We start from the raw sequence: 13668 nt of genomic DNA, 5'->3' as shown, positions 1-13668 counted from the left end.
CACTGGTTTACGGTAGCCATATTCATCTGTAATTAAATTATGCCATTGGTACATGTGAGAAACAGTTTGCCCATCCAGAGGCTAGTAATGATTTTTATCATTCACCTTATGTTGACCTTTCTAGATCTTCCATCTGCTTCTCTTGTCCCAGGGAACACTTAAGCATTAAGAGAACTTCAGTGTTCCTTCACACTCTTGGGAGAGGAGCATGCTCTCTATCTTTTCAGAACAGAGCAGGTATCCACACTAACCTGTCTTTTGAAATGGCTTCTCTTGAATATATAATAATACTTGACTTTTAAAATTTTGCATAAATTGTCATATTACCAGCCTTTTGAACAGTCAGGATAACTGTGGGAAAGTATTAGTGCCTTGCACATACTAGACTTTAAAAAGTGTATGATTTGTATATACAATTATATATGGCAAAAGAACTCTCACTGAATAACATCATATCATTACATCAAATAGACAATCTTATATTTAAATTTTATTTTTAATTTAAATTTTGATACATATTTTCATGGTTGTAATATAAAAAAATATGAAAGATTGCACATTCTCATTCTTATTCTTTCCTTTTCTCAATAGCCCATTTCCACTAAGGGAACCATTTGGACTCACTTCTTTGTATCTTTCCAGAGCAGTCTTTCTTACTATCACTCCCTTAAGGAGCCTTTTAAAACTATTTTTCTTAATTACCCCTCATGAAATCTTAATACCATGGATATAATATATGTCTGTTTTTGTACTGTATCTCTCCTATATACATAAAAAGACTAAGATTCTCACCCTCAGAAAAAAATTTTGGCCCCTTGAGGGTCAGATTGCCCCATTGAGAATCCATATCCTAGAGGTGTTTTATGCATATACAAGTAAATACAAATAAAATTTATTTTACGCCCTCTTACACAAACGGTAACATACTATACACACTGCATTGCCCTTGGTGTGTGTTTGTTTTATTGTGGTAAAATATATGTCACAAAAAATTGCCACTTCAACCATTCTTAAGTGTACAATTCAGCGACATTAATCACATTCACCAGGTTGTGCAACCATCACCACTATATATTCCTCCCAAAATTTTATCTCTGCTTGTAGAAATCAAGCTCCCTTTACGTAATAACTCTCCATTCTCTTCTCCCCCATTCTCTACTGATCACTGACAGACTTTTGTCTCTATGCATTTCCTGTTCTAGATATGTCATGTAAATGAGATCATACAATATTTGTCATTTTGTAACTGATTTATTTAACCCAGTATAATGTTTTCAAAGTTCACCCATGTTGTAGTATGTATCAGGACTTCATTTTTCTTTTTTCTTTTGAGATTTTTCAGTTCAAGTAACTTTTTTTTTTTTTTTTAACTTTGTTGTGCTTCAGGTGAACATTTACAGAACAAATTAGTTTCTCGTTCAAAAATTTATACTCAGATTTTTTTGTGACACTGGTCACAATCCCTGCAATGTGTCAGCACTCTCTACCTTTTCATTTCATGTTTCCTGTTTCCATTCGTCCAGTTTTCCTGTCCCTTCCTGCCTTTTCCTCTTTGCTTTTGAGCAAGTGTTACCTATTAGGTCTCATATACTTCATTGATCTAAGATGCACTTTGCTCATGTGTGTCGTTGTTTTATAGGCCTGCCTAATCTTTGGCTAAAAGGCAAACTTTGGAGGGATTTCAATTCTGAGTTAGAAGGGTGTCAGCAGCTCATAGCCTCAGGGGTTTTTCCAGTCTCTGTCAGACCAGTAAGTCTCGTCTTTTTTGTGAATTTGAATTTTGTTGTATATTTTTCTTCTGCCCTGTCCAGGACTCTCTATTGTGATCCCTATCAGAGTGGTCAGTGGTGACAACCAGGCATCATCTAGTTCTTCTGGGATCAGGGTGGCGGAGGCTGTAGTTCATGTGGTCCATTAGTCTTTTGGACTAATATTTTCCTTATGTATTTTATTTTCTTCATTCTCCATTGCTCCGGATGGGATGAGACCAATAAATGGATCTTAGATGGCCTCTTACAAGCTTTTAATACCCCAGATGATACTCACCAAAGTAGGATGTAGAACATTTTCCTTATGAGCTATATTATGCCAGTTGACCTAGATGTCCCCTAAGACCATGCTCCCCAGCCCTCACCCAGTAACTCCATCTCTCAAGGTGTCTGGATGTGTCTAGAAAGTTTCTATAACTGTGTTCCCTTTGTGCTCTTATGTGTGTGCATATATATATATATGAATGTACAAGCTGTACATACAAGTATGTATGTAAAAATATCCATAGCCTAACCTATATATGGACATGGGTATACTCCTATATGCCCTCCTTCCCCTATTCAGAATATGTATCTGGGGTAGGGCCAACATGGTGAAGCAGTCAGATGCTTCTGGTGATCCCTCTTACAACAAAGGCCCGAAAAAACAAGTGAAGCAATTATATATATGACAAGTTAGGAGCCCTGAACATCAAAGGCAAAGTTAGGAAATCGGACTGAGTAGCAGGGAGAGGGAGAGATGGTTTGGAAATGGCGTGGAGTTACCGGGCCTGACTTGGTGGGAACTGGAGTCCCTCAGGCATGATCCCCTGGTGCCACTGCAGCAGGGCTGGTGGTGTTTGGGACGTGAGTTCCTCCAGGAGAGACAGCGAGCCTCACAGTCTACTCATGCCTTTTCGAATCTGGGAACAACTCTCTCAGCAAAAGCTAAGTAGTTGCATCTAATTTACTGCACCCCTACCCCCCGAGCCAGCTTCGGTGGAGGTCTATTTCCATGGGCCTGAGATAGGTTCTGCCGTGCGCCATGAGCCATTCTCCCTGCCTTGGAGAAGGAATAAATTAACAGTTGGGGGAAAAGAGAATCTGCGGACTCTAAGTCAGGGCAGAAGTGACTCCTGTCCAGGCACAAACAGTCCGTGGACTTTGAATGCCTTTCACTGCTGCATGGACCTTTGTGGGCCCATTGCAGAAGTTTAGGCCCTTGTTGGCAGTCTGCAACAGTGTATGTGCCTGAGATCTAACTTTAACTGTTTCAGCAACATGGTGAAGAGGTGGGCTTTTGATGTTTGGCACCGCTCTGCCTATTAAACAGGGCCCTTACCTACCCACATCAGGGGCCTGAGGACTGGTGGCTCCACCCACACCACCTAGCCACCTGCGACAGGGGTCCAAGGATAAGTGGTGCCTCCCGGTCATTACAACCAAAAGCATTGGGTGCCAATGGTCCAGGTGCAGAACCCACCCACCTGTGTGCTCTAGGGCACAGGGACCTGCTTTCCTCACAGACACTCAGGGGATGGATGGTTGTCAGCCCCCTGCTTTGCTCAGAGCATGACTCCCTGCTGCAACCAGATACCTGTGCCTATACCAATCACCCTTACCCCTCTAAGACTGTAGGCCAGAGCCTGCACCACACACTTGGTGTCCAACTACCTGGACACCTGAGCTGAATCCACACAAGAAAAGTGAATGGATTCCTAGGCTCATATGTCTAGTAAAAGCTCTAGCCACCTGGTGACAGGATGTTAGAGCTTCAAAGGTGCAAATAATCAAGCTTGATCTCTCAAGCAGCCTATTTGGTAATATCAAAACAAAACAAAGCAAGAAGTGAGGACATAGTAAAGAAGCATAAAATAAATTAATGCAATAACTTATAGATAGCTTAGAGACAACAGTCAATATGAAATCACATACAGAAGCAGACCATGATCACTTCAACAAGCTCTCAAAACAAAGAATCAAGGAATCTTCCTGATGAAGAGGTATTCCTGGAATTACCCGTGACAGAATACAAAAGATTAATTCATAGAACTCTTTAAGACATCAGGAAGAAGATCAGGCAAAATGCAGAACAAGCCAAGGAACACACAAATAACACAGTGGATGAAATTAAGGTTATTCCAGAGCATAATGAAAAATTTACTAAAGACTGCAAGAATCCATAGAGAGACAGCAATCAGAAATTCAGAAGATTAATAATAAAATTTCAGAATTAGACAACTCAATAGAAAGTCAGAGGAGCAGAATTGAGAAAATGGAAGAATGAGTAAGATTGAAGATAAAACACTTGGCACCAATATATTTGAAAATCAGACAAAATGATTAAAAAAAAATGAAGAAACCCTAGGAATCATGTGGTACTCTATCAAGAGAAATAACCTACAATTGATTGGAGTACCAGAACAGGAAGGGAGAACAGAAAATACAGAGAGAATTGTTGAAGATTTGTTGGTGGAAAACTTCCCTCATATCGTGAAAGATGAGAAGATATCAATACAAGATGCTCATCAGTCCCTACATAAGGTAGATCCCAAAAGAAAGTCACCAAGACATATTATAGCCAAACTTGCCAAAACCAAAGATAAAGAGAGAATTTTAAGTGCAGCTATGGATAAACAAAAAGTCACCTACAAAGGAGAGTCAATAAGAATAAGCTCAGACTACTCAGCAGAAACCATGCAGGCAATAAGGCAATGGAATGACATATAAAGCATTGAAGGAAAACAATTGCTAGCCAAGAATCATATATCCAGCAAAACTGTCTCTCACAAAAATATATATATATATATATATGAAGGTGAAATTAGGACATTTCCAGATAAACAGAAGTTTAGGGAAACTGCAAAAACCAAACCTACAAGAAATACTAAAGGGAGTTCTCTGGTTAGAAAATCAGTAACATCAGGTATCAACCCAAGACTAGAGCACAGGACAGAACAACCAGATATCAACCCATACAGGGAAATCACAAAAATAAATCAAGATTAAAAAAAAATGCTCAAAACAGGGAAACAGCAATATCATAATGTAAAAGATGACAACATTAAATCAATAAAGCAGGACTAAAAAATGTATTCATAGGTCTTTCATCTGGAGAGGAAGTCAAGGTGACATAAAGAAATAGAAGTTTGGTTTAAACTTAGAAAAATAGGGGTAAATATTAAGGTAACCACATAGGAGACTAACACTCCTACACATCAAAATAAAATACAGAATATGTATCTGCCTACATATACGCTTGTAAGTTATTACTTGTTTTTACTGTCATTGTAGGGCTGTATATACTATAGTATTTACTGTGGTTGGCTCTTTTGTGTGTGCATGTTCCTCTAAGTGTCTTCCTTTACCTTGATCAAGTTCTGCTGACTTCCCCTATATTGTGTATTTTCTTTCCCTTCACCAAAGTCAACACCTGTCTACTATCTGGTAAGTAATTTCCCCTCGCCAACCCTCCCTTCTCTCATAATTGTCAAAGATTGTTTCTTTCTGTGTGTAAACTTTTTCTTGAGTTTTTGCAATAGTGATCTCATACAACATCGGTCCTTTTGTGATTGACTTATTTCACTCAGCATGATGCCCTCCGTATTCATCCATGTTGTGAGATGTTTCGCAAATTCATCATTCTTCTTTATCTTTGTGTAGTGTTCCATTGTGCGTGTGTACCATAATTTGTTTATCCATTCATCTGTTCATGGACACTTAGGTTGTTTACATCTTTTTGGTACTGTGAATAGTGCTGCAATGAACATGGGTGTGCATATGTCTGTTCATGTGATGGTTCCTATTTCTCCAGGAGGTGTTCCTAGAAGTGGGATTGCTGGATCATATGGTATTTCTATTTCAAGCTTTTTAAGGAAGCGCCATAGTGGTTTTCCATAATAGTTTTCCATAGTGGTTGTAACATTTTATAGTCCTACTAGTAGTGTATGAGAGTTCCACTCTCCCCACAGCCTCACCAACATTTATTGTTTTCTAAATTTTTGATCAGTGCCATTCTTGCAGGTGTGCGATGCTAGCTCATTGTGGATGATGAGTCAGAACCAACTCGATGGCAACAGGTTTGGTTTTTTTTAATGGCTAATGTTCATGAGCATCTTTTCATGTGTTTGCTGGCCTCCTGAATGTCCTCTTTGGTGAAGTGTTTGTTTGTGTCCTTTGCCCATTTTGTGATTGGGTTGCTTGTCTTTTTATTGTAGAGTTGTTGAAGTTTTCTGTATATTTTAGAGATTAAACCTTTATCAGATATGTCTTTGCCAAAGATTTTTTTCCTAGTCTGTAGGTTCTCTTTACTGTCTTGGAAAAGTCTATTGATGAGCATAAGTATTTAATTTTTAGGAGTTCCCAGTTATCTACTTTATCTTCTGGAATTTGTGCATTTTTAGTTATGCTTGATGTTCTATTTATGCTACAAATTAGGGCCTCTAGTGTCCCTATGTTTTCTATCATAAACTTTATAGTTTTAGATTTTACATATAGGTCTTTGATCTATTTTAAGTTAGTTTTTATGTATGGGGTGAAGTATGGATCCTGTTTCATTTTTCTGCAAATAGATATTCAATTTTGCCAGCACCATTTGTTGTCGAGACTGTCTCTTCCCTATTTAATGGACTTTGATCTTATGTTGAAAATTAGCTTTCCATAGGTGGATGGATTTATTTCTGGATTCTCAATTCTGTTTCACTGGTCTATGTGTCTGTCATTGTACCAGTACCAGGCTGTTTTCACTACTGTAGCTGTATAGTAGGCTCTGAGATCTCATGTGTGTGGCCTCATGCTTTGTTCTTCTTTTTCAGTAATGTTTTACTTATCTGGGAGCTCTTTCCTGTCCATGTAAAGTTGGTGATTGGTTTTTCCATCTTGTTAAAGGTTGTTGTTGGAATTTACATTGGGGGTCACACATCAGTTCCAGTAGTGTTGACAATTTTCACAATGTTAAGTATTTCTGTCCATGAGCATGATGTTTTCTTTTATGAAGGTCTGTTTGATTTCTTGCAGTAGTGTTTTGTGGTTTTGTTTGTATAAGTCTTTAACATCCTTGTTGTTGTTGTTATTAGGTGCTATCAACTTGGTTCCAACTCATGGTGATTCTATGTTCAACAGAATGAAACACTGCCTGGTCTTGTGCCATCGTCGCAATGATTACTATGTTTGAGCACATTGTTGCAGCCACTGTGTCAATCCATCTTGATGAAGGTCTTCCACTTTTTCGCTGACCATCTGTCTACCTTACCAAGCATGATGTCTTTCTCCAGGGACTGATTCTCTCCTAATAACGTGTCCAAAGTACGTGATGTGAAGTCTTGCCATCCTCGCTCCCGAGAGCAGTCTGGCTGTACTTCTTTCAAGACAGACTTGTTTGTACTTCTGTCAGTCCATGCTATATTCAATATTCTTTGCCAATATGACAATTCAAAGGCATTGATTCTTCTTCAGTCTTACTTATTCATTGTTCAGCTTTTGCATGCGTAAGAGGTGATTGAGAATATCATGGCTTGGGCCAGCCACACCTTAGACCTCAAAGTGACATCTTTGCTTTTTAACACTTTAAAGAGGTTTTTTTTTTTTTGCAGCAGATTTGCCCAGTGCAAAACATCGTTTGATTTCTCGACTGGTGCTTCCATGGGCGTTGACTGTGGATCCAAGTAAGATGAAATTATCAACAACTTCAATCTTTTCTCCACTTATCATAATGTTGCTTATTGGTCCAGTTGTGAAGATTTTTGTTTCCTTTATGTTAAGGTGTAATCCATACTGAAGGCTGTGGTCTTTGATCTTAATCAGTAAGTGCTTCAAGTCCTCTTCACTTTCAGTAAGCAAGGCTGTGTCATCCGCACATTACAGGTTGTTAGTGAATCTTCCTCCAATCTTGATACCATGTTCTTCTTTATATAGTCCAGCTTCTGAGATTATTTGCTCAGCATGCAGATAGAACAAGTATGGTAAAAGGATACAGCCTCGATGCACACCTTTCCTGATTTTAAACCATGCGGTATCCCCTTGTTTTGTTTGAACGACTGTCTCTTGGTCTTTGTACAGGTTCTGCATGAGCACAATTAAGTCTTCTGTAATTCCTATTCTTCGCAATGCTATCCATAACTTGTTATGATCCACACAGTCGAATGCCTTTGCATAGTCAATAAAACACAGATAAACATCTTTCCGATATTCTCTTCTTTCAGCCAAGATCCATCTGACATCAGCAAAGATACCCTTCATTCCAAGTCCTCTTCCAAATCTGGCTTAATTCCTGGAAGTTCCCTGTCAATAAACTGCTGCAACAGCTTTCAGTGATCTTCAGCAAAATTTAAATTGTGTGATATTAATGGTATTGTTTGATAATTTCTGCATTCTGTTGGATCACTTTTCTTTGGAATGGGCACAAATATGGATCTCTTCCAGTTGGTTGGCCAGGTAGCTGCTTTCATATTTCTTGGCATAGATGAGTGAGCATCTCCAGCACTGCATCCCTTTGTTGAAACATCTCAACTGGTATTCCATCAATTCCTGGAGCCTTGTTTTTCACCAGTGCCTTTAGTAGAATTTGGACTTCTTCCTTCAATATCATCAGTTCTTGATTATATCCTACCCCCTGAATTGGTTGAACGTTGACCAGTTCTTTTTGGTACAGTGTCTCTGCTTATTCCTTTCATCTTCTTTTGATGGTTCCTGCATCTTTCAATATTTTGCCCATAGAACTCTTCAGAATTGCAACTTAAGGCTTGAATCTTTTCTTCAGTTCTTTCAGCTTGAGAAATGTCAAGTGTCTTAGTCATCGAGTGCTGCTATAACAGAAATACCACAAGTAGATGGCTTTAACAAAGAGAATTTTATTTCCTCCCAGTTTTTTTTAAAGTAGGCTAAAAAGTCCAAATTCAGGGTGTCAGCTCCAGGGGAAGGCTTTCTCTCTCTGTCGGCCTTCTCATCAAACTTTCCCTAGACTAGGAGCTTCTCTGCTCAGGGACCCCAGGTCCAAAGGACACATTCTGCCTCTGGCACTGTTTTCTTATTGGTATGAGGTCCCCTTATCTCTCTGCTCACTTCCCTGTCATATATCTCAAAACAGGTTGCCGCAGAACACAATCCTATCTTGTAGATTGGGTCCTGCCTCACTAACACAACTGCTACCCATCCTCCCTCATTAACATCGTAAAGGCAGTATTTACAACATGTAGGAAAATCACACAATACTGGGAATCATGGCCCAGCCAAATTGATACACACATTTTTGGGGGATTTAATTCAATCCATGACACCAAGCACATTCTTCCCTTTTTGTTTTCTAACTCCAGGTATTTGCACATTTCATTATAATACTTTACTTTGTCTTCTAGAGCCACCCTTTGAATTCTTATTTTCAGCTCTTATTTCATCGTTTCTTCTGTTTGCTTTATCTACACTACCTTCAAGAGCAAGTTTTAGAGTGTCTTTTGACATCCATTTTGGTCTTTTCTTTCTTTTCTGTCTTTTTAATGACCTTTTACTTTCTTCATGTATGATGTCCTTGGTATCATCCCACGATTGTCTGGTCTTTGGTCAAATCTATTCTTGAAATTCATGTGGGGATATACTCAAGGTCACATTTTGGCTCTTGCAGACTTGTTTTAATTTTCTTTAGCTTCAATTTGAACTTGCATAGGAGCAATTAAAGATCTGTTCAACAGGCAGCCCCTGGCCTTGTTCTGACAAATGATATTGAGCTTTTCCTTTGTTTCTTTCCACAAATGTAGTCAATTTGATTCCTATGTTTTCCATCTGGTGGGGTCCACGTGTATAGTCATCATTTATGTTGATGAAATAAAATATTTGCAGAGAATAAGTTCTTGGTCTTACAAAATTCTATCATGTGATCCCTGGCATCATTTCTATCACCAAGGCCATATTTTCCAACTACAGAACTTCTTTGTTTCCAACTTTTGCATTCCGATCACCAGTAATTATCAACGTACCTTGATTGCATGTTTGATGAGTTTTTGACTGCAGATGTTTGTAAAAATCTTCAATTTCATCATCATTGGCATTACAGGTGGTGAATAAATTCAAATAATTGTTGTGTTAACTGGTCTTCCTTGTTCCTTGTAGGCGTGTGGATATTATTCTATTACTGGCAGCATTGTACTTCAGGATAGACAATGAATATGATGCCATTCCTCTTCAATTTGTCATTCCCGGCATAGTAGACTATGATGGTTAAGGTTGTGTGTCAACTTGGCTGGGCTATGATTATCAGTGGTTGGCAGTCCTATATGTTGTGATTGTTTCCATGATGACATTTGACATAATGTGATCACCTCCATGATGGGATCTGCCATTAGTACCCAACCTGTTGAAAGGGAGTGTCCTTGGGCATGTGGCCTGTATCGAATATAAGTGGACATTCTAACAAGGCTTGTGGATCCTACAGCTGGCTCCTGTTCGTCTGACCTCTGGTTCTTGGGACATGAGCTAGCAGCTTACCTGTGGTCTTGCCTGCCAATCTTGGGATTTGTCGATCTTTGCAGCCTGTGAGCTAGAGCCCTGCTTTCTGAGCTGCTGTTCTTGGATTTGCCAGCCCCTGCTGCTACATGAATCAGGAGAAGCCTCTATCCTGACTCATGGACTTGGGACATTCTGGCCTCTACAAGCACGTAAGCCATTTCCTTGATATAAATCTCTCTGTATATTTATATGCTTTACTGGTTTTGCTTCTTTAGAGAACCCATTCTAAGACATAGACCATATGATTGTCCAATTCAGCATGGCCAATACCAGTTCATTTTAGCTCACTAATGCCTAAGATAACAGTGTTTATGTAGTCTATTTCATTTTTGATGACTTCTAGTGTTCCTAGATTCATACTTTGTGCATTCTACATTTTGATTATTAATGGATGTTTGCAGCTATTTCTTCTCTTTTGAGTCATGCCACATCAGCAAATGAAGGTATGGAAAACTTGACTCCATGCATGTCATTAAGGTCCACTTTATTTTGAGGAAGCAGCTCTCCCGCATTAGTATTTTGAGAGCCTTCCAACCTGAAGGCACAACTTCGGGCACTATATCAGACAATGTTCTACTGCTATTTGTAAGGTTTTCACTGGCCAGTTTTTTCAGAAGTAAACCGCCAGGTCCTTCTAACTTGTCTGTCTGTCTGTCTGGAAGCTTTGCTGAAACCTGTCCACCCTGAGTAACCCTGCTGGCATTTGAAATACCAGTGGCATAGCTTCCAGCATCACAGCAATCTACAAGCCATGATAGTACGACAAACTGACAGATGCGTGATGGCTTAGGTCTGTAGTTAGGTTTATTCCTAAGTATTTTATCTTTGGGGGGACTATTGTAAATGGTATTGTTTTCCCTGATTTTTATATGTTGATCTTGTACTCTGCCACTTTGCTGAATCTTTCTATTAGAGTTCCAGTAGTTTCTTGTGGATTCTCTGGTATTTTCTATGTATAGCATCATATCATCTATGAATAGGGATCATTTTACTTCGCCCTTACCAATTTGGGTGCCCTTTATTTTTTTGTTTCTTGTTGCTCTAATTAGGGCTTCCAGTAAATGTTGAATGAGAGTGGTGATAAGGGACATCCTTGTTTGCTTCCTGTTCTCAGGGGGAATGCTTTTAGTCTCTCTCCATTGATAATAATCTTGGCTGTTGATTTTGTGTATATGACCTTAATTATGTTGAGCAATTTCCCTTCTAGTTCTATTTTGGGGAGTTTTATAGGCATGAGTGTTGCACTTTATCAAATGCCTTTTCTGCATTGATTAAAATGATCATGTGATTCTTTTCCTTTGTTTTATTTATGTGATGGATTATGTTGATTTATTTTCTAATACTGAACCATCCTTGTATACCTGGTATGAATCCCACTTGGTCATAGTGTATTTTTTTTTTTTTTAACTATTGTAATGTATTGGTTAGAATTTGGTTGAGAATTTTTGCATCAATGTTCATGAGGGATATTGGTCTATAGTTTTCTTATCTAGTGATGTCTTTGCCTGGCTTTGGTATCAGGGTTATGCTGGCTTCATAGAATAAATTTGGAAGAATTCCTTCCTTTTCTATGTTCTGAAATCATTTGAGTAATATTGGTGTCAACTCTTCTCTGAATGCTTGGTAGAATTATCCAGTGAAAAAATCCAGGCCATGGCTTTTTTTGTTGTTGGTAGTGTTTTTGTAAATTCTTTTTTTTTTTTTTTTGTACTTTAGATGAAGGTTTACAGAACAAACTAGCTTCTCATTGAACAATTAGTACACATATTGTTTTGTGACATTGGTTACCAACCCCATGACATGTCAATACTCTCTCCTCTTGACCTTGGCTTCCCTATTACCAGCTTCCCTATCCCCTCTTGCCTTTTAGTCCTTGCCCCTGGGCTGGTGTGTCCCTTTAATCTTGTGTTTTATGGGCCTGTCTAATTTTTAGATGAAGGGTGAACCTCAGGAGTGACTTCGTTACTGAGCTAAAAAGATGTCCAGGGGCGGTACTCTCAGGGTTTCTCCAGTCACTGTCAGGCCAGTAAGTCTGGTCTTTTTTTGTGAGTTAGAATTTTATTCTACGTTTTTCTCATTTAACCAGGAACCATCTAGTTGTGCTGGACTCAGTCTGGTGGTGGCTTTGGTAGCTGTGGTCCATTAGTCCTTTGGACTAATCTTCCTTGTGTTTTTGATTTTCTTCATTCTCCCTTGCTCCAGACGGGGTGAGACCAACGGAGTGTCTTAGATGGCCGCTCACTGTTTCTATGAACTCTTGAAGTTCTTCATTTGTTATGGGTCTGTTCGGATTTTCTACCTTGGTTTGTGTTAGTTTAGGTAGGCAGTGTGTTTCTGGGAATTTGTCCATTTCCTCTAGCTTTTCAAATTTGTTGGAGTACAATTTTTTTGAGTATTCTGTTAAAATCCTTTTTATTTCAGTCGCTTCTGTTGTGATGTCACCCATCTCATTTATTTGGGTTATTTAGTTATCCTTTTTTTTTTTTTTGGTCAATTTGGCCAGAGGTTTGTCAATTTTATTGATCCTTTCAAAGACCAGCTTTTAGTCTTGTTGATTGTTTCATTGTTTTTCTGTTTCATTTATTTTTGCTCTTTTCTTTATTATTTCCTTTCTTCTGGCGGCTCTGAGCTTCTTTTGCTGCTCTTTTTCTGTTTGTTCGAACTGTAGGGCTTAAGGTATTGATTTTTACCCTTTCTTCTTTTTTATGTGTGTGTTTATCGCTGTAAATTGGCCTCTAAGCACTGCTTTTGCTGTGCCTCAAAGGTTTTAGTATGTTGTATTTTCCTTCTTGTTTGATTCTAGATATTTTTTAAATTTCATTTTTCATTTATTTTATTACCCAGTGGTTTTTAAGCATTGTTGTTATTGTTAGATGCCATTGAGTCAGTTCTGACTCATAGTGACCCTATAGGACAGAGTTAAACTGCCCCATAGGATTTCCAAGGAGCTGGTGGATTTGAACTGCCAATCTTTTGGTTAACAGCAAAGCTCTTAACCACTTTGCCATCAGGGCTCCTTTTAACCATGGCGTTGTTCACGTTCTAAGCATGTGATTTTTTTTTCCTTGTTATGCCTGTTATTGATTTCTTATTTTATAGTGTTGTGATCTGAGAAGATGCCCTGTATTATTTTGATATTTTTGAATTTATTAAGTCTTGCTTTGTGGCCTAGGATATGGTCTATTCTAGAGAATGGTCCACATTTGCTGGAGAAGAATGTGTACAGCACTGCAGTTGGGTGAAGTGCTCTGTATATGTCTATGAGGTCAGGTTGTTCGATTGTGTTGTTTAGATATTCAGTATCTTTGTTGAGCTTCTTTCTGGTTGTTCTGTCCAGTGCTGAAAGGGGTGTGTTAATCTCTCCTACAATTTTTGTAAAACTATTTCTCTTTTCGTTCTGTTAGCGTTTGTTTTACATATCCTG

The sequence above is a fragment of the Elephas maximus genome, chromosome 2 (assembly GCF_024166365.1).
Source record: "Elephas maximus indicus isolate mEleMax1 chromosome 2, mEleMax1 primary haplotype, whole genome shotgun sequence".
Lineage (NCBI taxonomy): Eukaryota > Metazoa > Chordata > Mammalia > Proboscidea > Elephantidae > Elephas > Elephas maximus.
The sequence above is the reverse complement of the archived record's forward strand: the minus strand, read 5'-3'. Positions refer to the sequence as shown.